This window comes from Lonchura striata, chromosome 10 (genome assembly GCF_050655825.1).
Source record: "Lonchura striata isolate lonStrDom1 chromosome 10, ASM5065582v1, whole genome shotgun sequence".
In the NCBI taxonomy this organism is placed as follows: Eukaryota; Metazoa; Chordata; class Aves; order Passeriformes; family Estrildidae; genus Lonchura; species Lonchura striata.
Genome location: NC_140712.1, coordinates 4,862,463 through 4,887,292, shown reverse-complemented (window position 1 = coordinate 4,887,292; position 24,830 = coordinate 4,862,463). Strand labels below are relative to the sequence as shown.

Sequence of the window (24,830 nt, the reverse complement as noted above, 5' to 3'; positions counted from 1 at the left end):
TTTGTAAAAGAATATATGTCTTAAATGTTGTTGAACTACAGCCAGCTGAAAACACTCACCTCTTTCTCATAGAAACAAAGAAACACCTTTTTATTTTTAACTAAGATACACAGTTGTCCTGGCTTGTAAGATAAGCTTGTATTCTATTTGCCATCCTTGGAGGTTGGGCAGTTTTCTTATCTCTTCCAAGAACAATGTCTCCCTCCGGGGAGAGATCTTCTGTTAATGGACCATTGATGATTCACTGCATGACCGGTAAAGTTCCATCATCCCATTGGGAGATGCTCCACCCAGAGGGAGGAGCCAAGCATTCCTACCTGCATAAAATCAGCATTTTTTGGGACACCAGGGCAGCCTCTTCACTGGATTCCCAGAGGAGCAGCTTCTTCTCTGCGGGATTCCCAGAAGAAGACCAGGCCCATCTACTCCATCACCAGACCTTCAGAGAAAACTCCACCCTTCTACAGATCCCTGCTTTAGCAGTATTTAATCTGCCACTCCAGGAGGAGCAGCCACCATTTAACTGGACTATTCCCAACACCCTGACTCCTCAGGGTGTCAGGTTTCTGACTCTATCACTAGTTTTGTTTGTACTAATTACATTTTTTTAAATTGAGTTTTTCTCGTAGTAAAGAACTGTTATTCCCATTCCCATATCTTTGCCTGAGAGCCTTTTAATTTTGAAATTATGGTAATTTGGGGGGGGGGTTTACCTTTTCCATTTCGCAGGAGGCTTTTGCCTTCCTTCACAGACTCCTGCCTTTTCAAACCAAGACAATAGTGAAGGTCCATATGCATGGAACCTCTGATTTTCCTACTGAAACTCCCTGGCCTGCCATCTAAAATGACATGCAATTGGCAGTGGATTAAGCTGCCATTCCTGAGACATTTTCTTTCCCTGCTGCCTGCCCTTCCCATGTGGACTGACATTCCGCACAGACAGCAGCACACAAACCCACTCCCAAACCACTGCTTTCCTCCGTCTTGCACTTCAAGGCAAGCCATGTTCAGTTTTGACTCACACTTCAGGCCAAAGATTGCTGCCTGGCTGGTGCTGATTTATGGCCCACTGGGCTCGCTGGCACGGGGAGAAGCAGTGTACAGGGTCACAACTGGTTTATCCCTTTCAGCTTAATGCACTGCCAAGTGCATGTCAGTCCTGAGAGTGAGCTTAGCCCTGAAAATGAACTGTGGGCAGTGCCATGTCACAGTGATCATTTAATCCTGTTCTTATTTATGCTGACTCCTATCATGGCTTTCTCCAGTCAAGCAAGCTTAGTTGCTTGCAGTCCTGCACACGCAGGAACAGTTCAGGTGAGGTCGTGTGGATAAACAGTGATGAGCTTCCCTTGGTTCACTGTCACTCTGTCATCACTGCTAAAAGCACCATCTACAAACCTTGTCTCATGTGGGTCAAAAGGCCTCTGGATAAGCAATGTCTGTAGTTTGCATGCACCAGGCCTGAGGGGCAAAATCAAGTCCCACTTCTTAAGGTAAAGCATTCAATGTTAAAAAAACCTCCATACCGTAACAGGAGCTGGCTAGGATCTTCCTCTCTTCTCTCCTTGTTTTATGCTCTTAGGTGGGCTAACCAGAAAGGGAAGCAGGCCAGCATCATGAAGCAGATAATTAAGTCATCCCGCATTATTTCAGGTATGATATCGACTATCCACAAATATAATTGGCAGCTAATGGTGAATTAGTGCTGCCAAGTCATCTCTCTATTATTCTCAAGTTATTTTCCCTGGCGATGTGCTAGAAAGGAGACATTCCAAGACGCTTTAATAGGAGTTTATTTAATATAGCCACTGACTTTCAAATGCAGTAATCAAAAAGGACAAAGCAGAGACAGTGACTTAGGGAATTAACTTTGTAGTCTAGAAAATGGATTTGTTCTCACATCAAGTGAAAAATAACTTGATGATCTCAAGAAATCCTTCCTGTTTGTTCAGGTCACAACTGAAATGAACGGGGTCTGTGCCTTTATTAGTGTTCAGCTCTTTATTAAAAAGCCATCTTGGCAGGGGCTCGACACAGAACTCACCCCCGCTGTTGTAGCTTTCCCCGTAGCCGAAGGGTGAGAAGGCGTGCAGGGTCTGTCCCTGGAGTCTCCGTGGCCCACTGGTAGCCGGAGGTGAAGAGGTGTCCAGTCTGTATCTGAAGTCCCAGCAGACTGTCCTCTCTCCTTTCCTCCTGGCACACTGGTAGCCGAAGGGTGAGGGAACAAGCCAGGATCTATTGCTGAAGTCCGACAGCAGCTGTGCCCTCTCCTTCCCTCCTGGTAACACCAGGAAGAGTTGCTCCTTTGTTCCTGCTTCCCACAGCCCAGTCCAGTCTGGTCCTCTGCAGGTTATGGTGACAGGTCAAACACAGACTAGGGATGTGTTTCCCTTTTCCCCAACCAGCACACTCATCCAGCCCTCTCCACTGTGCCCAGCCTTCCACTTAGGGGTGTTTTCATCCCCAAAACCCCCTCCCATTATTCCATTGGTCCCTCTATTTTGCATCCCAGTCCTAGAATGGCAGTGTGGGTGGGGGGGTGTAGGTGATTCCCAGGAGTAATTAGCTAATTAACATTTCAATATCAGTACTTAGCTCAAGCCAGCAGTGTCCCCATGGGAACCAGGAAGGCCTTTTTGTTCATAACAATTTCCACTAGGGAGCCACCAGACACCGTCAGTTTTGTAACCTCCTTCCTCAGTCTTACTCTCTCCCTCCCTTGCTGCCCCTTCTCCCTAACTTCATCCCTAACCTGCCTTTCACTAAACAAAACCCCAGGAGTATCCAACATAGCTGCGACCACATGTCAGCCACAATGGCTCCAGCCGCATGGCACAGCACCATCTTCTGCTTCTCCTTCCCTAAATTCCTTTCTTCCCGCTTCTTCTCCCCCATGCTCCACCCCACCCTTCATGTCTCTCATGAACCAACCCCCCCTCCACCTCCTAGTTCCCACCTTCCAAATCCCACAGAGTGGGAGCTGGAATTGGGCAATAAGCTAAGAAACCAAATCCCAAAGCTAAAAGTAATTCTATAATACCGGTCTTAACAACCTTGCATATTTAGTTGATTTGTAAATTGTACTTCATTATCTCCTTTCACTGTTATTCCAAGAGCAGGATGATATCTTTCTCTGCAATCCATACCCCTTTTTTCCTTATTTTGGGTAGTTCACTGGGAACAAACCACTCGAAGGCACAGGGTACCTCGAAAAGGTTTTTCTTTCGCAGAGTCCCTGGCTCCCCGTAACCTCCCCAGTTCCCAATCCCTATCCACTTGATCTAGCCGAAAAGAGCTCGTCAGCTAGAACTTTTATCCTAAAACTCTCTAACCTTTTTATCACTCTTATCCCATACTTGTCTTCTCTCCATTTCCCTCCCATCCCCATGAACTAGTTTTTACAATTATGCTTTTCTAGTTTTAGTCTGTGTTCATATTGCAGATTGTTGTCCTGTTTTCAGTTTTAGAAAGAAGGGGCGTGTCAGGTCACGGGGGTAGATCCAACGAGAAGCAGTTTTCAATTGTTTCTTGAAAAGCAAGTGTTCAGATAGTCTTAGACTGCTGGATCAGAATTGCTGTTGGGTTTATGCTGTCCTCAGTAGGTTCTGAGGGTGACTGATAACCTAAAATGGTGTCTGGGAAAGTATTTTGCATTTTTTTGTGATGAATGCTCCCTGAGAATAGGCTGTAGCTGAAGCCAAATTTATTTTTTTCTTTTTGTTTTTCTTTTAACAACCTAAAACTGGGGGTCTTCTGGTTGGAAGATGAAAGTAGTGGTAAAGCTCAGATCTGAGGGTGAGAATCTGAGACCACCAACCCGCCTGGAGTCTGGGGGGCTCCAGGAGATTCCTTGTCCCTGAGAGGGGGAGCAGAAATCAGCGCCATAGCCTAAAACTGGGGGTTATGCTGTTCCGAAAAGCCAGCTGGAAAAAGTTAGACACCATTGGGCCAGTCATGCTGAAAAGGCCAATCCCATATCTCTCATAGGAGCTTAGTGCCAAAGGCTGAAGCCCTTTAAGTACTCGCCCATGCTTTAAATTAATTTAAAAATCTGTAATATGAGCCCACATAAGCCGTTTATTACAATTAAATACTCATTTTATCTTTGTACTGTGTTAACACCCTTTCAGAACTGAACAATACCTACCACTGAAGGCAAACATCAAGTCAAATAGACAGTTTATAGTGTATTCAATTTAAATCATAATCCTCACTGCAATTATATTTATTTATGCTGTGAAACCGTGTTATTACTGCTTCATTTTTAAATTGTTAATTGTCATAATTCTCTTCATCTTTTTTTCTAACAAAAAAAAAGTGAATTGTGGTGTTGCATTTTAGTTAAATGGTGTGCTCTGTCTCACCCCTTGAAACTCTATGGTTTTTTCCAAGCCTGTAATCCTCCCCTGAAGTATCCTGTGTCTGTAATCCCATTGGCCCAAACCTTATCTGTGCCCACTTGGAATCTCCCTGTTAAATGTGTGTTCTGGCTTGTAAGATAAGCATGTATTCTATCTGCCATCTGTTGGAGGTTGGGCAGTTTTCTTATCTCTTCCAAGAACAATGTCTCCCTCCGGGGAAAGATCTTCTGTTAATGGACCATTGATGATTCACTGCATGACCGGTAAAGTTCCATCATCCCATTGGGAGATGCTCCACCCAGAGGGAGGAGCCAAGCATTCCTACCTGCATAAAATCAGCATTTTTGGGACACCAGGGCAGCCTCTTCACTGGATTCCTAGAGGAGCAGCTTCTTCCCTGCTGGATCCCCAGAGGAAGACCAGGCCCATCTACTCCATCACCAGACCTTCAGAGAAAACTCCACCCTTCTACAGATCCCTGCTTTAGCAGTATTTAATCTGCCACTCCAGGAGGAGCAGCCACCATTTAACTGGACTATTCCCAACACCCTGACTGCTCAGGGTGTCAGGTTTCTGACTCTATCACTAGTTTTGTTTGTACTAATTACATTTTTTTTTAATTGAGTTTTTCTCGTAGTAAAGAACTGTTATTCCCATTCCCATATCTTTGCCTGAGAGCCTTTTAATTTTGAAATTGTGGTAATTCAGAGGGAGGGGGTTTACCTTTTCCATTTCACAGGAGGCTTTTGCCTTCCTTCACAGACTCCTCTCTTTTCAAATCAAGACCGTGTGCCGGTGTCACCAGCCTCTCTCTCTTTGTGGCTCTCTTGCACGCTCCTTGCACGGTGTGGGTGGATGGAGGCAGAGATCTCTGAAGTTTGCTCTTGGGGAAAGAGGTTTGTTGGGGGTGCAGGAGGTCCTACTTCGTGCTCTCAGGTGTAGCAAGTGTCCGGGCCTGAGAGCGTAGGGGAGGGGAGAGACAAAAGGAGGGTTTAGGAGAGGGGAAGCCCCAGGGGGGGAGGAACTTCCAGGAGGGGGGAAGAGGTTCCAAGAGGGGAGGAAGTTCCAAGAGGGCACGTGGCCCCTCGAAGCCCCCTTATCAGGGGCTCCTAGGTGGGTTGGGATGAGGCATATCCAATGGGGTCACAGACACTGATGTTTTGGGGGAAGGTACAGAGGTGTGGGATGAGCCACAATCTTTTGGGGGGTGGGATGGAACAGTCCATTTCACTCCAGGACTCATCCAAGGGCAGAAGTGACATCCGGCTAGCTGGGAGAACTGTTCTCATCCTAGCTGTATTATTTATGAACAATCATATTTATCTATCATCTGCAAGACCTCCCTCCCCCTTCCCTCCCTTAGAACCCTTGCTGCTTCCCGGGGTAGGACCCCCAATAAACCCTCAGAAGCCGTGTGGAGTCTCCTTGCCTGCCGCTGCCACCAGCGAGCTCACAGCCTGGGCCCCCAGACGCCCCACGGCAAGGCAGGGGCACAAGCCCACGTCACGTAGAGATGCCCCAGCCCTGCCCCACGGCTCCAGGCAGCCTTACACTGGCACAGCCCCCCAAGCACAGCCCCCCACGGAAGAACAAAGCAGGTTTTAGCAGCAGGAGCTGTTCAGCACTCAGAAGCTTCACTCGTGGCAAAACAAAGTACTTTGTACCAAACAAACTCAGGGGTGTTTGGGGTACAAGGTGCCATGTCTGGACTGCATTCCTTCATGTGAAAAATGGCTCGATGGATGGCTGCTCCCATGATTCCTATTCTGAGCATCCCACAGCACCCACACGTGGCTGTAAACCACGAGGGTGGTTCCATCAGTTTTCTTGATTTTATATCAGTTATTTCCTCCTGTAAGAGACTTTAGTTCTCTTTAAAGACATTCATCCTCCAAAGAGTTTGCCTTTTTCATCCAACCCCTGTACTTGTTGAAAGCATTTCAAGGAAATATTCCGTGAGGAAATAGGAATTGTTAATGCTTCATTACTCACATTTTATTGCATCTTTACAGAGAGGAGACTTCACTTTCCTCATTATTTAAATAAGCTTTTTATTTTCTTTACAATTCATAAAGAATTAAAATTTTCAAGTTTACCCTGTGAGGTTTATTTGTGATTGCTCTCCCAGCACTGGTTTGACTTTTTGATAAATTTTACCAGTACAAATACTTATAGAACAACTAAATGATCAACTGTTACCAAAACCATTCCTACTGCCACAGTCTGTAGGATTTACAATATTTTGATTACTTGAACATATTGAATTATAGTAATCCAAAGTTATGGATGTAAAAACCAATACTGCAACTTAATTTCTGTCCTTAAATATCTAAAATAAATATGTTTTCAGTATTGTTTCCTAATTTCCAGAGGAAATATGCACTCATCTCTAAATGCAAGAACTGCATTATCTAACAAGAACAGAAATGTAGAGTTTGAATAGCTTGTGTGGTCCCGGTGCACACCTGTGATACAGGATACAGGAGGTTACTCTTCTCATTACCCACAGGCATAGTCATAGCTTTAAAGGCCTGGATTTAAGCCTTTGTCATTTTATTTAGACTTTTAAATCTGGGAAAGAAAAGTTAGCAATGCTTTACCATCATTAGCAGAATAACAACAGCATGAAAATCTGTATTTGCATTCAAAACATACACCCATTCAAAGTGTCTGTCGCAAAGATAAATTGTCTTGCAGTCACACAATTAAGTGACTTGAATAAGAAACTTGTTTGATTGGTTTGGTAAAGATAGAAAGTTCAGGTAATTAAATGTCACTGCAAGGAGTTACAGAAAGATCTCACAATGCTGAAGAAGCATTCAAATTCAATATTCTTAAAACATTGTAATACACACAAGGGTAAAACAGTGCTAACTAAATATACTTCTTAATAGAATACTCACCATCCCTAAATAAAGTAATACAAGTTATCATGAACAGGTTTATGAAAGTATTTGATACTCTCAGGCAGTAAAAAGGCAGATACATCTGGGATTTTTAAAAAGAAAATGTATATAAACAGAAAACATAAGTTTTTCTTAGCAGACATCTCTGCATTGTGATAATTCATCTGTTTATTTTATTCTTCTCTTAGCCTACTGTGTATTGTGAGAACCCCAGCCTTGCTTTGGGGCCTCATGTGGTGGTGAAATTCCTCCTCCAACCCGTGCTTCCAAAGAAAAACTCCGCAGGCTTAGCTGTCTGGTCTCAAGGCAGTTTATTGCTAGTTATCTAACAGATTATGTTCTTGGACTGCAGCTATTTGATCAGTGGCCTGGGTAGAGGCACACACACCCCCTGACATCCTCTCTATCTGCTGTCTTCTTCGTCTCTCCCTCCGCCCAGGGCTGCTGCTATCTTTTATAAGATATATTACGTATAACATGTTTACAATTATTCCCCAATACCTACTACCTACGTTGCCAAGTGTTTTTCTACTCTAAACCAATCTGTGAGTGCCAACATCACCAAGAACATGGAGGTGAGGAAGAAGAAGGAGGAAGAACAGGATCAGCCCACTTTCCTCCATCTTAGAACTTCTGACCCCCATGTACAAAGTGAAAACCCCCCTGTACATGTGTTAAACCCCCCCTGTACAGTACTAAAAAAATTTCCCCTCTACTTTGTAACTACTTTTACTATACTATCTAACCTTTTGTGACTGCTCGTTCCACCTCCAAAGTTGGTAATTCATTCCATGGCTCAAACTCAAAATCACAGCTGTTTTTCAGTTGTCTGCCAGGGTCTAGAATGCTTCTGACCAAGGCCTGGAACCTCTAAAAATGTCTGAGAGACATTTTGAGTTCCCACAGTATATTACCAAACCATCAGCAGAGATGAGGAATTTGGATGCCAGGACCTTTGTTTGCTCAAGCACGATTATTCTTATCCATGTTTTAATTACTAGTCACCGTTCTCTATTCACATTTTTGGTGGTATTATGTTTAAAAATATATAACTGATTATTTATTTCTTTTCACCCCCCTGCATACAGCTGAGCTGTGATGGCAGAAGCTGCTGAGCAGTTATCAGAGGCAGGAGGCAGCATTCCCATTCCCGGGTGTCCCGGGAATGCCCTCGGGGGCGAGCCCTGCCCCGGCTGCACAGCGCACCCAAGGCTCTGCTTGCCGAGCACGGCTGCTGATAAAGATGTGCTGGAGTGGGACTAAAGCTGGTTAGAGAGAACACCTTCCAGACTGTCGAAACAGAAAGCTGGCAGAAGAACTAATAAATAATGAAACCTGACTTTGTTTTTCAGGATCTGCAAGTCTGGCATTATTGAAGTTTAAAACACTTGATGATTGAAGGAGAATAATCAGTTATTGTGTAAAGAGCAACTAATTCAATTCAGGATGAAGCAAATTATTTTCCCTGCATGGTACAGCAGCAGAGTAAGCAGTGTTTGCTGAGCATCCCTCCCAGCTGCTGCACTGCAGGGATGTGGCAGGACTGAGCTGGCATGAGGAGGCAGCAAAACAGTCACATCATCCCCCTGGGAACTCATATATGGCCAAGGAAAGCCCAAGGCAGTGCCTCAACCCACTGGGAGGTAACACTTCTGAAGAGGGCTTCAGATACAGAAGGACACCCAGGTGCACCTGCAATTATCCAGGAATGCAGCACCTCATTTTATTGGTACGGCTGAGAAATTTCTATTTCTGCAAAAGAGGAAACAACTGAAGGCAACTACAATCTTTATGGTGATTTGTGTGGTCTTTAGATCAGGTTTTAAATGTAGTGTCTTCAACAAGTGCCCCTGGAGACACCACAAGGCTTCCACACATGGAAAGCCCATTGCAGGTCCCTCCTGTGCAGAGTGACTCCTCTTCTGCTGTGTGCGCCCTGCTCTGCCTTGGGAACTGACAGAGAAAATCATCCAGTTCCTTAACCTCCTGTCAGCTCCTTCATCTCACACCACAAAAACTAATGCACTTACTCCTAATGGCCAGTTCTTGTCTTTCATAAATGAATTCACTATTGGTATTTGTACTTTTCAGAGTTTGGAGTGAATCACTTGAGTTTCTTCATCAGTTTCTGTATTTATGAAGGGTGATAAGATCTATAGTGTACAGACAGTCCTCCTCATTATGGCACTAGTGCTACAGATTATTATGAGCAAAAAAGTGCATGTCATTCATGAGAGGACTTTTTGGTAACTATTTTATAGTGCTGGTTATAAATGGGCTCATTGACTCACCTACAGCCTGGTGCAAACACCCCTGCAGGGCCAGACGCCATTCATTTTTGCAACACTTTCCATTGTCTTCGAGTAGAACAGTATTCAAATGCATTTGTAGAGTAAATTTCTCTAGTCCCATTACTCACTGACTTTTCATTCAATGTCCTGCAATCCCAAACACCCTGAAATCAACAGTGACTTATTAAATAAACCTATTATAAAAGCAAAGCAGGAGCCCAAATCCATGAGGATGTACTTTCAAAACCCCTTTGCTTTGATTCTGCATTCTGCAGAAATGAATTTTCCAATCCAGAGAGTAGGGAGTTCTGGCAAACAGGCAAAAGACAGAGAGATGGCATTATATGAAATAAATTCCTTTTCTTGGTGTCAGTTCTTCTATCTCAGAATTTTTACAAGGACAGCATTATAGTTCTACCAGCAATGCTGTGATAGGAACGACTGAAAGAAACAGAATTAAAAAAAAAAAAAGACAGCATCATGATATTCAGTGTTGCCGCAGTGTCACCAGAGTGTTCTTGGTGCTCCCTGCTAGCTCGGACGCAGCGGCCCAGGGGCGTGCGGAGGAGCTCAGGGCTGTGAGCCTTTCCTACAAACTGTCGGCCCTGAGGGAACCGGGAGGAGACAATGCAGCCTGTAGCCATCCAAGGTTTCTTGGGGGCTCCGGGGAGCTCCTGGCCTCACAAAGCCCCCGAGGGGAGCGGAGCAGCCCCTTTTCTTGGGGGGGGCACAAGGGGGGGTTTGGCTCTCCACCCACGGGGCACAGAGGGGAGTGGGACATGAGGAACTGGCGAGCAGGACAACGTATGGGGAGCTGGGGACAGGGGACCCTGCCCTCGGCCACGCACTCGATGCCCTTCGTGGAAGCTTCTAGAGAGAGGGGCTGAAGAGTCGAGTGAGAGACAAGGTGCCAGGGAGGGCATATCAGGATTGACAAGGACATTTCTAGGGATTTGGGAGGAGTGGGGATGGGATTGACATTTAGGGGAGACAATTTGGGGTGAAACCATAAATGAGGGAAAAACAGGGACAAAACAAATAACACAATACAACACAGTGTGTATATTTTCTTACTGGTCTCTGGTATAGCATGATCTATAACAGCACACCTTCAGCAAAAGTGGAGCAGAAAAGGCATATATATTTAAATATTAATAGCTTTTACTGCTCTAAAGCATTAGAAGCAGCTCTGCTCACTACACACTAGAGAACTGATCCCAGGACTAGAGGTATAACCCATCGTTATCTTCCTAATGTGGGCAACATATTGATTTTTTTCCCCTTTTATTCATGCATCAAGGCTCCCAGTGAGTGCACGTGCACAAATGGGTCTATTTGAGTGTGTGGAGTAAAGATGAGTGATGGATGATATTCTTTGGAGATTTCAATCCATGTCTCTGCACACAAAAGCTTTTGCCCTAACATTTCCTGTTTCTCTTCTCCTTCCTGTAGGAGCTGTTGTTTCTATGCTCACCCTGCAGCTGTGAAATGAGAGTCTGAGCTGTGTCTCAGCTGAGAGCAAACAGTGAAGCGTGATACAAACCTGACTTTCCATCCTCTCTGCAGGCAAATACGTTGCTTTTACACTGCTTCCAGCCTCAGCTGAACTGAATTTGGAAGGACAGACTCACTCCTGATCCTGCAACTAGTGCAGGATGTTGTACAGTGCCCAAATCAGATCTCAGCTGAAGCTCCTGTCAGCAAATTGAACCATGTCAAAACTGTCTAGAAAAGCAGGAGAAATAGAGAGGAGAGCTAAATTTATAAGCTAAATAAACTCTCAGCAAGTAAACTCACAAGCCTGTATCTTATTACTCTCTAGTACTATTTCTTTCTGTTTAAAAAAAATAATTCAAAATGTGTAGCAATTGTTGTAGTTCTCCTGGTATTTTACTGATATGGAAACAGGTAATAGCAGAGACTTTGCCTGACACTCCGTACTGACACTCCTCACTCCCTGTTAGCCAGGGACCAGTCCTACATTTCAGAATAAACTCTTTTTTGCAAAAGTAAGAACTGGCCTCAAACCCAGTGCACATTTGGACTTTTGACATGTCCTTACTTCTTTTTGCAAAAGAAAAAGATTTTTCCTAAGAGGAAAGGCAGAAACCTCTGAATGAGTGTTGCAGAAGGCTGTTTTTGGGAATGTCTGAGCATTTGTGTGAAAGACATTGTTGCAATTACAGGACACACAACATGTGAATGAGAGCGCCAGGGCTCATGTGAGGTCTGTCTGCAGATTCCAGCCTGCTGTATTTCTTCTCCTGCCAGGACTCAGGAGAGATATAAATGGAACTTACCATGCTGGCAAACAGAGCTGTTACAAAGTGCTGGGCTGACTCTTCAGTGTCATCCTCAAGGAATCAGCACTTTTTTGGGATGCTACTTCAAATCGTACTAATTGGAATAGATTGAAAAGATAAAGTGTGCCAAATACACTGATTTCAGTTCAGAGCAATATTGTAAATACACAAAAATCAGGGGCATAGAAGGAAAAGTCCCTTTAGAAATAGTATTTTTTTCTCTCCCTTCTCTAATCCAAAAGGATTTAGCCTAATATTTAATGTACACACTTGTTAGAGAAAACAATCTATCCAGCATTAAGTGCCTTCCACGGCATCTGCTGCACAAATCCAGTGTCCCAGAATACTCCCAACTTAACCATGCTGATTTTGAGTGAGCTCATGGACAAAGGCAAGAGGAAGAAATGAATACAGACAGATTGGACAGAAAATCCATTTCCAGAAATTCTCATCTTTTCACTGACCTCAGGGAGACTATAGCAGAGATAATTCTAGTCCAGGTGCAGCATGGTGATGGCTTTAAAAGGCTGTGCCAGTTGGCAGGAGAAATAGAGAAGATCCTAACAAGGAAGGGTGCTTGGAGCCTGTACAAGCCCAGAAAGGCTTCCCTGACTTTATCCTGTTAGAACATAGAAATTACCGAAGAAAAACCAAACCACCCTTCCCTAGAAGCTTGGTTGGACTAATTTTCTGCCCATTTGCAAACTTACCTAGCCTTTGCCAAGAATTGCCTAAGTAAAACCAAGGTAACTTCCCCAGCCACCTCACTCTCCCATGTGAAAAACATGGAGAAAACATATATTTCTCTATACTCCCTAAGAATAACCCCACTGGCTGATAAAAAGACAAAGTATTTTTTTTACTACACACCTCTTTCAGACCCTAAAATAAAGACACTTTGTGATGGCAAACCCAGCAAGGGAGGCCTCAAAACATATTTCCAATGACCTGGATAAATAAAATTGTGGTCTTGTCCAGACTTCTCTGCAGCTCCACCTCCAAAGGAGACAGCCTGGGGCTTCAGGTGCTGAATGCTCCTACTCAGACTGAGGAGGTCTCAGCAGGAGCTGTCCCTGCTGTACCCACCTACACAAGCTTTTCAATAGAAGAAAGGAATTTAAAATGTCCTGTTTTCCTAAGTCTGAAATCAATAACTGTTTGCCAAAATGTTTGCATCTAGGTATTACTCAGAGGTCTTGATGCCCTGTGTGAGCTCTGCTGCCTTATTACACTGGTAATGAACACATAAATGTCTGAAGGGGACATGCAGTGAATGTCACTTCAAATTTCTTCAGAGGCCAGTTCATTATTATGGCTCAACTAGAGTAAGGTGCTAATCAACCTATTAAGAGGCTGACTGCATGAAGATTCAGGCTCAGGAGCTTCTATGCATAGATGCACTTTTCATGCTCTGTATACTGTAACTTACTGGGTATTTTCACCTTACTAGAATGAATTATCTCTTTTCTGTCAGTTTAGCTCAATTATATAGAGCAAAATAATTGGCCTTTACCAAAGCAGGCATCCAAATATATAACTGAAAAGTATACTGTCCAGAATTCAGACTTCTTTTTCCATTACTCTGCCTGTATTTGTGAATTTTTCTGTTAGAAAACAATCACATCCTGACAGAATAGATTCAGGAAAGGATGGCAAAACCTTCTGTCAAGAAATGTCGTGGGACAAGGTTTTGGAACTTCTATTCTCCTCAAATACAAAACATCTTAGTTTTTACCCCCTTAGTTTGTTATTCAAGCTGCTCCAAATAGTTCTTTTTGGTCTTAAGAAAGTGTTGTTTGCATAAACTTAGCCTAAAGCAGACAACACTAGAGCAATTTTTAGAAACAATCCTAAAGCAACTAAATATCCTGGGTGAAGTGAAGCTCAACTGGCACATGAATCAAGCTGAGTGGATAAAATTCACATTAAGACATTATATTGTGTATGTACATGATCCCTGTTAACGCAGGATTTATCTGCCTCCGGCTTTGTAAGTCACTTATCCTCTCAACATCCCAGTGAGGAAGCAGAAAGAAGCTGAGGGACTTGTTCAAGCACACAGAAATTGTCAAGAAGAATGAGGAATGGATCCAACCAAGACAAACCAGGTACAGAGCTCTGTGTGCCACAGAGCCAATCCACCTGCTGAACTCTCCATGCAGAAAGAAAAGTCATGCAGGAAGCCATAGGAAACATCACACATGAACCTACATCTTGGGAAAATCCAAGATTTCTCTCCATGGCTCTCCTCCCTGATTGCTGTTTGCCTGCTTCATTGATTTCAGCAAGGCTCAGGCTTACTCCAAATGTTCTTAATGAAAGACCAAGGAGCCATCTGAACCAACTCTATTCTCTGTTGCATTGTTATAAAGAATTTTTATGCTTCTAGGACTTCTAAAACTCCTGTATATAGAAAAAAAATCATTAAGAACCACCTCACATTTTGGCTGCTGCCATCTTCCTGCTAATTAGATGACTTATTAAGTAAATTGTCAGAATTAAAACATAGCCAGTTACTCATCCTTTAATATGGTAGATTACTTTTATTTTTTAATTGCTGCAAGATTTTTAAAAAATCCCCCAAATAATGTGCATACTCATGAGCCAAACAGGAGAAGCTCATTACATGCCTCCCTCAGAAGCACATAACCCAAGGAGTCAGCTCAATTCCATGTTCCCTGGGAGCTGTACAGGAACAGCAATCTCTCTAGAAGAATACACAGCTGGCCTGGGCTCAGCAGCTGATCTCAGAGGGGGAAGAAATCACTGATAGTAAAGCAAAAGTAAAATTCAGCTTTCCTCATGTGGAAAGCCACCAGTTGCTGCACCTGCTGCTTTCTGAACCCAGCCTCCTTCCTCCTTTACAAGAGCACTTGTAAATCTGCAGGTGAGTCATAAAAGGAAAAGGCTCCCACAGAACATTTCTCTGTAATTCTGTGCCAGCAGAACATGACAGATGACCACCCTTAGCTCCACTACCCCTCCTGTCTACCCAGTGTGCACAAAACCAGCTTGAGTGCTGCTCTTAGAGCCATAGCAGAAAGGAACCAGTTGATGCACAGAAAGCAGTGGGTGGTTTGGATCTCACAGTAACATGAAGTTCAATGAAATTAGACTGTAGCATCGAGCTTTCCAGCTGGGTACTGGCAAACATAGCAAGAACCATCAGTGAAGTGGTTTCATGCATTTGCCAACTTGCTGGTCCCCCAGTACTGTGATAAAATTGGAAGAAGAACCAGCTGATGTGTCAAGCAAAAGAAGAGGAGGTGGGTAAAGGCAAGGAAGGGGTAAGAGGGTGTAAACAGTCAAGTTAGAGAAGGAAAAAATGTCTCTAGAAACTCAGCAGTAAAAGAGGTCTTGTGAATAGTTAATTCACAAAATTAACTCTTGTGATATTAACAAATTGTGAGAGATTTAAAGGAACAAAATCAGAAGGGTTCGGAAAATAAGATTCAATGTTATTACCATCCTAATATGAAAAAAACACCCTATGAGTAAAAAGCAAATAAAACAAGGAAAAGTCCATCTCCTTAACTCCTGTGGGTAGTGACTTCATGCTTCATATTTGAAGCCTTGTTCCTGGTAAAACAAGAGCTCTTTCTTCATGTCACATTCCTGCCCAGCTGGCCCCAGTGCCTTTGGAACTTCACAGCTGATTAAAGCTATGCCTACCAGAAGGGCAAGGCTTCCAACCACTTCAGTACTTCTGCAGACAGGCAGCCACCAGCAGAGGGAAATGACAAAATGCTCATCTTCATTAATCAGGGGACCTGTACTAGAAACAGCCTTGCAAACCAGACTCCATTTTCAGTCAGTTCTGAAATTCTTTGGTCAGACCTGCCCATAACTGCAAACAATTATCGAATGACCCAAGCAACTAAAAAGAATAAGGCTGGGTACCAGAGTTTCTGGGGTTTCTTGGTATTTTTAGGCAGTAGAAGCTGCTTAAATTATGGCACAACATAACATTGTATGTATTGGGTGCTGACTCCAAATAAAATACTCAGCTTATTCTATATAAAACCCTCACCACCTACCATGAGGGCCAGAGAGCCTTAATTCTTTGCATGACCTTAGGCAAAGCAGTGTGTAAGTTTTCAGATACTTTGAAGAATTGATAGACAGGAGACAAAGGATTCTCCCATGGATACACACAGACATCCCCCAGGCATTCTGGCATTCAGTCAGAGCTTCCAGTTCTCACCTACACAAGTGTCCTTCTTGCCTTGACAAGCTGGCTGCCTGCAGTTTCATGGAACCTGTCTCCTCAGACACCTGACTTGTGGCATTGCAGGGCTCGAAGCACAAAGCTCCAGATCCTCTCTACTTCTGGGTTAGATCCCTGTCTCTCACAGTGCTGCTGATGGCAGCGCAGCCACGAGCAGGTGGTACAGCAGCCATTCAAATGGATTTAAAAGCACTGCATCCTTTCCAGCACTTACCACACTTTCACACAGATTTGCTCTAGAGTATCTCTAGTTTTGGAGTGTGGTTCCTAGTTAGCTCAAAGCTATCTTTTGTGAAGACTGCAATGCAAAGTGAAGTATCAGGCATAGCCTTTCCAGCTGGGAGTTGTTTAATCTCTGGAATCTCTCTTCTATGAGATTCCATCTCTTTTCACTGCAGCTGCCTGAAAACAGCCTGTACAGATCATATTAATGAAATACTAATCTGCTTTAATTGAAGTATTTTCCAAGTGTACACAATAAGGTAATATGAAACACCCTGAAGGTATTTTTTTAAAAAGCACTGAAGCCAACATAAACCTCAATAATTGCTTGGCAAAGCGTAAGGAAGAAAAAGACCTGTGGAATCTGCAGTTTCCTACAGGCTCACATTCATGCTACCCACTGCTCAAACATGATAAAAGTGCCAGGACAAATGGGCTGCACTGACATTTCCTGTACAGCTGTGCTTTGCAGAGTATAACTGGAATAAAAACAGCCTGACTTTTGGTTTAAAGCAAACAGCATTCCACACCAATGATGTGTGTATTCAGATCAATTCTATTGCAGCAGCTTTGGAGGTGTCCCTGGCAAAGGAACCCACTCAGACATGGCATGGGTAGTGGGAAGTAAGAAACAAGGCAGGAGAGTCCTTTGAACACAAATTGGCAGAGGCAGAACTTGGGAAAGCTGGGGAATGTGATATTTCCTCCTACCCACCACACAGCATCTGACTTCAGTCAGACAGAGAGGAATGTAAACAGGGAAAAAAAAAAAAAGCTAATACATGGCATGCAAATATTCTCTACTCCCTCTTGATCACCCTTCTCTGAAACTGTTTTACCAAGGGACCCAGCTGGTCACAGAAAGTCTGGAACAATTCCTCTGATTCTTCTGTAAGCAGAGAGCTGTTCCATACAACATGAGCTTCCCAAAGCCACCTCTTGAAAGCCTTGTGCACTAATGAACGGCTCCTTCTTCTCTCTCCCCTCAGCTCCAGCTAACAAACCCCTAGAGATCTGCTTTGAGAGCAATGGGGAAATTCTGTTTGCTTGAAATCCAATTTCATTCCCAGCACAGATATTTGAAATCTTCATAATCCACACATTTCTGCTGTCCCGTACCAATCACTCCCTTTCTGTAGCCTCCCTAATCCCAGTGCTAGTAGCCCAACCCTGAAAGAACCACAAGGCTCAGAAAAACACAAGACAGTCTGATTATAAGTGGATCATAAATTTTGCATGTTAAAAAAGAGCTTTTTCTTGCGAGAATTAGGCAAAACCCAAGGAATTCATCTGAAAGAGAAGTTTTTGAATTTTAGGATGATACACTTTATTAAAACTAGCTTCCCTTGATGTTCTAAAGACACTACAAAAGGCCTGTTGCCTCTTTATTAGCCATTCTCATATACTAAGGGATGATGACAAATCTTTTAACAAACAGCAATTTAAATTTCTTTGTCCCAACACATTTGGCCTTTATAAAGAAATCAAGCATTATAAGCTCTCTGAGCAGGTTTTCCCTCTTCCTCAGCCACAGTAACTGAACCCTGAAGAAGCTGTTTGAACACCTTGACTTCCAACCCCTTTCATGTCACATTCTAAGACTTCTTTACCTCTGTGTTTCAATGCCAGCAACCTCAGTGACAAAATCCTCTCAAAGTGCAGGGATAGAGGAACTCAGGTCACCAGGAGGGCTGGGAGGAGTGCCCTCCTTTGGACAAACCTCTCAGCTCCAATGACAAAGGATTCGGCTTTCTCTCAGGTGCTCACATTCAGCAGCTGTTTTCAGGTGAAAAGTAATTCCTCACTGACAGCTGTTGCAAAAATTAATGGCTCTTAGAACTAACTGAAATCTCAACAAAATTATATGTAGGCAGAAAAGAGTCACGTAAAGCATAAGAAGTCAGAACACATCTGTCAGACACAAGGTAGGGGCAGACAGAAATATCCAACCTAGCTCAGAATTTCAAATGAATTTACATGCTTCAAACCAAGCATCTTCCTGCTCCCAGTGGAAAATGGCCATTTAAATGAAAGGAATTATAAAAAGAGGAATGTGAGTATTTTTAAAACTCTGGGAAAGGAAATCAGTGGCAATCAGAGAATAGAGGCATTTCATCTCAGGATATCTCCAGTTCAGTGCCTGCAATATTTACAACTTATTCAAAATCATGTTCTGATTTTGATCATAATGATGACAACACAAAATATTTAAAAAATATTTTCAGCAAGAAAAGTCCTCACAAAATTAGTTCAGTGTTGATCTGACCTGATTTGCCTGGTTTGTACCAGTCCCACTAAATCAGTTCCTCCTACTGCCTCAAATGGGACTGTAACAAGCATATCACAGACTAGTCTAGTCAAAACAGAATGGCTTTTGTCCCCTTGGATGCTGGCATGCTTCAGACTGCCATAAATAAGGAGCAGATGGAATACAGATTGCACTGGGCAGAACTCAAAACAGGTTTTTGGCTATGGAAGACACAGTCGTCTCTGAAGCCTCTCAATAACATAAGAAATTGTAAGGTTCCAGTTGAATTCTAAAAATACACCACCTTTACTGACAAGCAAATGTATCCCATGTTTATATTTAGCTCATGGCCACATTCATAGTGACTGCTGTTGAGTTGTATGTGACAACAGGGCCACTATTGTTTTTGACCACACACTGAGATAGACATGTCACAAACCCAATTTGACAGAGATTTTATGGACTGCTAGAGAGGAATCACACAGACATACATAAGTTAATTATACAGAATTTTAAAAAAAGGAAAAAAGAACATGAAGTGAGCCAAATGTTTTGTTAATCACTTTATATGACTAGTTAGGAAACAAATAAAGGACCCAGTGAGTCAGATCTATTACCTGCTGAATTAAATGTTTCACTACTCAATGATACCTCATCTCGTCAAGCAGAAACATAGTTTCTTAAGTTAGAGGCAACATACTGCCTTGTATGCCATGTACCATGATTTCCATCCACTGAGAAAACCACCGAAGCAGTGAGGTGCACATGGGAGGTAAGGATAAGGTCACAGATGCTGCTGGGTGAGCTCTGTGTGGCTCAGGAACAGCACGGCCTGGAAGCAGAGAGGAGGTGTGCCCCCCCGGGCACTGCAGTGCCTGCTTGGCATGCCCTGCCATCAGCACAGAACTACAAATAACCAACCAATGTCCATCCATCAGTCCGGGCTTGTGGCAGGGGAGGAGGAGCCGGCTTTTTATTCAGCATCTGCACCTCACTGCCACCAACCCCCTCAAATATCAAGAATTTGTGGGGGTTTCCTTGCTTGGAAAAATAAACGTCTCCTGAGTTCTCATAAGCACAACTGCCACAAAGGATAATAAAACCCAGAAGTGGTTACAAAATGGAGGCCCTTGTAATGATTTCCTTTCAGTCATAACTGATTAAATCCATACAACAGAATCCCAAGACATTGCTAATGATAGTAGAATTTGTCAGTATGTGAGATGCTATGAGATTTTGTGAATTAAACCCCATTACTGCTCTAAATTATGGACAAATTTTCCCCTTTCCTTGGTGATAAGCAACATATTTTTTCTTCAGGGCAGTTAGATGATGTCAGCACGAATTACTGCTTTCCACATCGTGCAGACGATAGAACCAGAGGCATTAAAGAAATTCACAAATGCCAAATCTTAAGAGACAGAAGGAACTGCTTTCTTTGACTTGGAAATAACAAATTCTGCTGTGGTATGATGGGTAAGGCGAAAAAAAAAACCTTGGGACACTGATGGAGCTTCAAAAGCTTTACATACTTAAAAATTTAGTTTGGATTCTTGTGCTAAATTATTAAAAAACCCCATCAATTAGAAGTGCCTCTGTTTAGATATTCATGTCTCTCCATTAAATGCATATTGATGTGTAATACTCAGAGATTGGAGTATTATCTAGCAAACTAAGGAGCTGTATTTTCAGCTTTGAAAAATAATGAATATGCAATTAGAGTGTTTTTCTAAATGGCTTCACAAATTCTATACATTGCAAAGTTTGCAGGCAGTAATAGGATCTTTTACTAGACGGAGCGATACAACCACAAAAAAAAACCCAACAGGTTGTCAGACATATGACTTTATAAGTTTTTTTGTTACTTGAGATAGAAATACTGAATTTTCAAATCGAGGACCTGGAAATTGCTTCATTATTCTGCACAACATCCCTTTATTACGTTTCCATGCCCGCCCTGCGAGGCTCTCGGTTGCCATCTGCTGTTCTGGTGACCACGGCGTGGCGATGAAAGCCTTCCTTGCCAAGGCTGCCTTCCTTGTGGCCAGCTCTGTGCTTGCCATCAACGTGACTGGCAGCACTCCCTGCTCCTGTTCTGCACCTGGCTGTGCACAGATCTAAAAAAGATCCTGCTTACACCTGCACTCCAGTTCTGCACCATTACCCTCTGCATCCGACACAGAGTTCCATCTCCCAGCTATCTGCTCTGCCATCAGACCTCTGGGTTCCAATTCTCCCCGTGCCTACTGCTTCCCAAAGTGAGAAGGTACAAAAGCCCAACATTTAAAGAACTAATTTTGGAGCTTCTCTCTTGGCAAAAATTAAGGCTGTACCTGCCTCTCCAGCTGTGAGACCTTTTCCACCAGTGTTTTCACTTCCATCCTTCTCTGCAGTGCAGCAGGATCAATCTGACTTGTATCCAAACACTTTTAAGTGACCTTGAGGAAAGTCTGTCACATTGAAAATTTTATGGCCTCCCATTTTAATGGCCTCCCATATTTACAGAACCACAGGCCCTGGTAATCTGTCGCAGCCACATTTCTTTACATTTAACATGTTTAATTAATCAGTTTAGAGACACCAGATTAACTTCATGACAGACAAGCCCAGTATCCATTTCATTTGCTTATTAAGGAAAGCAAAAGCCTCTTTGGTAGTAGAAGTGTGAAAGCCAAAGTACAACACAGCTTCCTTGTGTTTTCGTGATTCTTTTTTATTCCTTGCCATCCAAATCCGTTATAAACATTAGTTAATTATTTGAAAATACTTATCTTTGCTTTACACCTGGGGAAAATGAAGCACTGAGCAAGGATGGTACTTATCTAAACACAGCCTCAGAGACTCACTGTTCTCAGAGAGCTGAGAACAAAGCCCATGTCTTTTGGCTCTCAGTCTTGTATCCTAAAGCCCTCTTTTTTTAGTGCACTTCTTCTATTTTCTCATTTTGAAATGTAGCAGTTCTAAAGAAAAAGGTCAAGCTCAAACAGTACAGTTGTCCTTCGCTCTTCTCCTCCTTCTCCATTTGAAGGGATGTGCAGCTACAGAAGTTATGATTTCCTCCACCTTGGGTGCAAAAGAGAAATCTTTGCACTGTGCCACAAACAGTTGAGAGCTTATTTTTTTTCTGGCACACAAGTGATCTCAGTAACAGGAGATTAACCCACAAATGCCAATGTCTCATCCTAAAAGCCCAGTGTACAGAAGAGCCTTTACTGCCCCAGCATGGGCCCAACATGAAAGCGAGGAAGGAGGCAGCAGTAGCAGGTCTGTCTCACTGATGAGCAGTGGTTAGAACTCAAGTAAAACTCTTCACAATTTTGCAGTGAATGTGTTCTGCACCACAGCACTGCTGGCTTTTCCAGATGACCAGATAGGTGCTTATCTATTGCTATTAACATCCTGAAGCACAGAGGGGCATCTTGAGAAGGAAAATCATTTTACTGCCAAAAAAGTTACCTTTCTAATACAAGTCTGGCCAGTACAAAATTTGCCAGCCTCATGAATAAAACTCACATCACTCTACAGTGCAAGCAGATGTTCAGGTCTGGCTCTGCAACAATAAATTCCACAACAGATTGAAAATATAATGTTTGATTTATTCACTGCATCTACTCTTGGTAGACAGTAAAGCTTTTCTCAATAGCTTACAAATTACTGCAGAAAACACAGTAATAAATGGTACTAAACTTTCAATCTGCATAGTTGACTGTGCATTTGCCTTAGCATAGGCTGCTTACTCTTTACTCTTGGGATAATGATGTTCTATTTCACAGTAATGTTATATGCATTACAATTTTTTGACATCCATGGTAGTTTTCTGCTGTAGGTTTTTGCTATAGGGCTTTCCACATATTTCAGTAGAAAGGTGTAAATACTGAAAAGCTGGAAATAAATCCTTAGTAACTCATTCTTAGGCTTTGATAATAAAGAAAGTTATGAGGATTAAAAGGGGCAATTCTACTGAATCTAGAAAACACTGTGAATAATAAAATTTAAAAACAGACCTTTATCAATAGATGCAATACACTCTGTTGTTACACCAAAGCTGGAAACTGCACAATAATTACTCTGATTTGGCAGGTAAACAAGCATAGTTTCTTATTTAGAATAATGTAGCAAGATAGACAAACTTAAGAACCCACATTTAGAGTTTTTACTTCAGAAAGTAAGAACACGCAGAAATGCTTATGCTGCATATAGAACACACTGATATTGCCAAGGATGTGCAAATATTTAGCCCCTTTTAATTAACTTCCTACAAAATACAGGCATTGCAAGAAAGGCTACAGCTTCATTTCCAATCTTTTCAAAGAATGCATGACTATTGGCCAGTCATATATTGGGCACTCAGCAGGTTTTTGTGCAGTAAATCTCAAAGCAACTAAAAGGAAGCAAAAAAACACTAATAAAAATAAGAATATCAGCTCCAAAATACATAACCACCTCCAGCTGATGCTTCTGCCCTGCTTTGTAGAGCACTCTGGACTTGTTACACTTGTGCACTTTGAAGGTTAAAGATGTTGAAGGTAATCAGTGAGTGATAGAGGCTTAATATTATTGCCTAAGTACTCTACAAACACAACACACCTGTAACTCCCGAAGCACATGGTAACAGCTTCCAAAACTAACCAGAAAAAGAAAGTGCTGTTTTTCAGGAGTGACTTTCTCTGTCATCAGGCATATTCCAGAGCACAAAGGTGGCTTTTCATTTATCCATAATAATTTGCATTTTAACCATGAAAGCTGGAATCATATCCATTGCTAACGAGTCATTCTTGTTAGTAACATTCTCTCAGTGCTAAGAGTTGCAATTCTCTGGAACATTTTGGGGAGTTGGAGCAGATTCTGATAGGATAAGTTATAGATCACCATTTGAAACCCTAAAGGAATGTTATTTACCTGATAGTTTGGTATCATCCACAGCTGTTTTGCACTGCCCTTTGCAAAATCTTGATGGTGTTTTTCCTTGCCTGAAGACAGCTTATTAGAAATACCTGTACAAATTGGTTAGAACCCATCTGGGAAGGCAACTGCATCTACAGAAATGCTGTAGGAAACAGATTTTATGATATGATTAGCCACATAAACACAGTCCATCACTGTAGAGTAAGCCTCTGGATGAAAACTAGTCCTCTATTATATAGCATCTACTAATCCAAAACAAGCGTACTAAATTCCGAAGCTTTAGATTATAGAAGACTAAATGTTCCACATACCCTTGCCCTTCCCACTAATTTCTGCAAACAGTTGTGAGGACCTAGCTAAGCTCGTCCAGCTGACAGTTACTGGAACTACAGTGCCAGTTTTGTTTTGCCTTGCAGATTTTAAATTGGGCTACACTACAGCACTGTGAAACGAAGCTGCAGCAGTACAATTCAACCCAAAAACATTAGCACCAGAATGACTGAGGCATCCCACTTCTCCAATAGGACTGTAAGTGCACTTGTAATGAAAAAAATTCCAGAAATGCAAAACATTAGCTCCAGTCCAGCTGTTCTAATGAGCTCATCCAGGTAGTGGTGAGTAGGGAAAACCAGGCTTTTACCTGCAGAGCCCTCTGAGTATTTGCAGAAGTTACCTGTAAAAAGTTCAATTTTTCAACCAAACAGAAAGCAATGTAAGTATTGCTGCTGATGACATGAACCAGGATTTTGGCAGATATCATTAACTTCACACATAAAAGGAGCTAGGGGGAAAAAAATTGCCAATAGATGACATTTTCTGTAGCAATTTTCAACCAGAAAGTGACAGCTGTTCTGTTAGTGCAACATTAAATCAGTTCTATGTTTTCTGGAACTTCATTTCAGCATCACAACTATTGGGAACTAACTGTGCCCTTCCACCCAGAAGCATTTATTTTTGCAGCAAACTCCCTGTACTTGTACTTGTGTCATTAAGAAGGCTGGCTCTACTCTATGTTGCTTCCACTTTGAAAGCTCCAGCATTTCTGACTGGTTCTTTCCTAATGCAAACAGCAGCTGGAAATCACCATGATAAATCCACAGAAGGGGATTGCCAGTTTCCCGGGACACTTGACATCTTGCATTCCTCAAGCATCTGAGAGCTCTAATACCCTAAGGCATGCAAAGCACACCAGCAACAACCCTCAGCCAGTTCAGGGGATGGCTCTCTGCCGTGCCATTCCCACGCTTTCACAGTGCATTAACATGCAAATCCACAATGTCACATATGTTAATGTCTGCTAAAAAGGCTTCTCATTTCGGGACCTCAGCTTAATGAACAAATGGAATCCTGCAGCATTACTATGAGG

General features: G+C 42.6%; 1 long non-coding RNA gene across 1 annotated transcript in view; it reads right to left on the bottom strand.

Moving 5' to 3' along the window:
* Positions 1-1,775: 1,775 nt before the first annotated feature.
* The window catches only part of LOC146766493 (uncharacterized), a 40,006-nt gene continuing 16,951 nt past the window's right edge, over positions 1,776-24,830 (bottom strand). Inside the window, exon 4 of the long non-coding RNA XR_014957561.1 lies at positions 1,776-24,830. This exon is cut by the window's right edge and continues 14,016 nt beyond it. This is a non-coding gene — a long non-coding RNA (uncharacterized LOC146766493).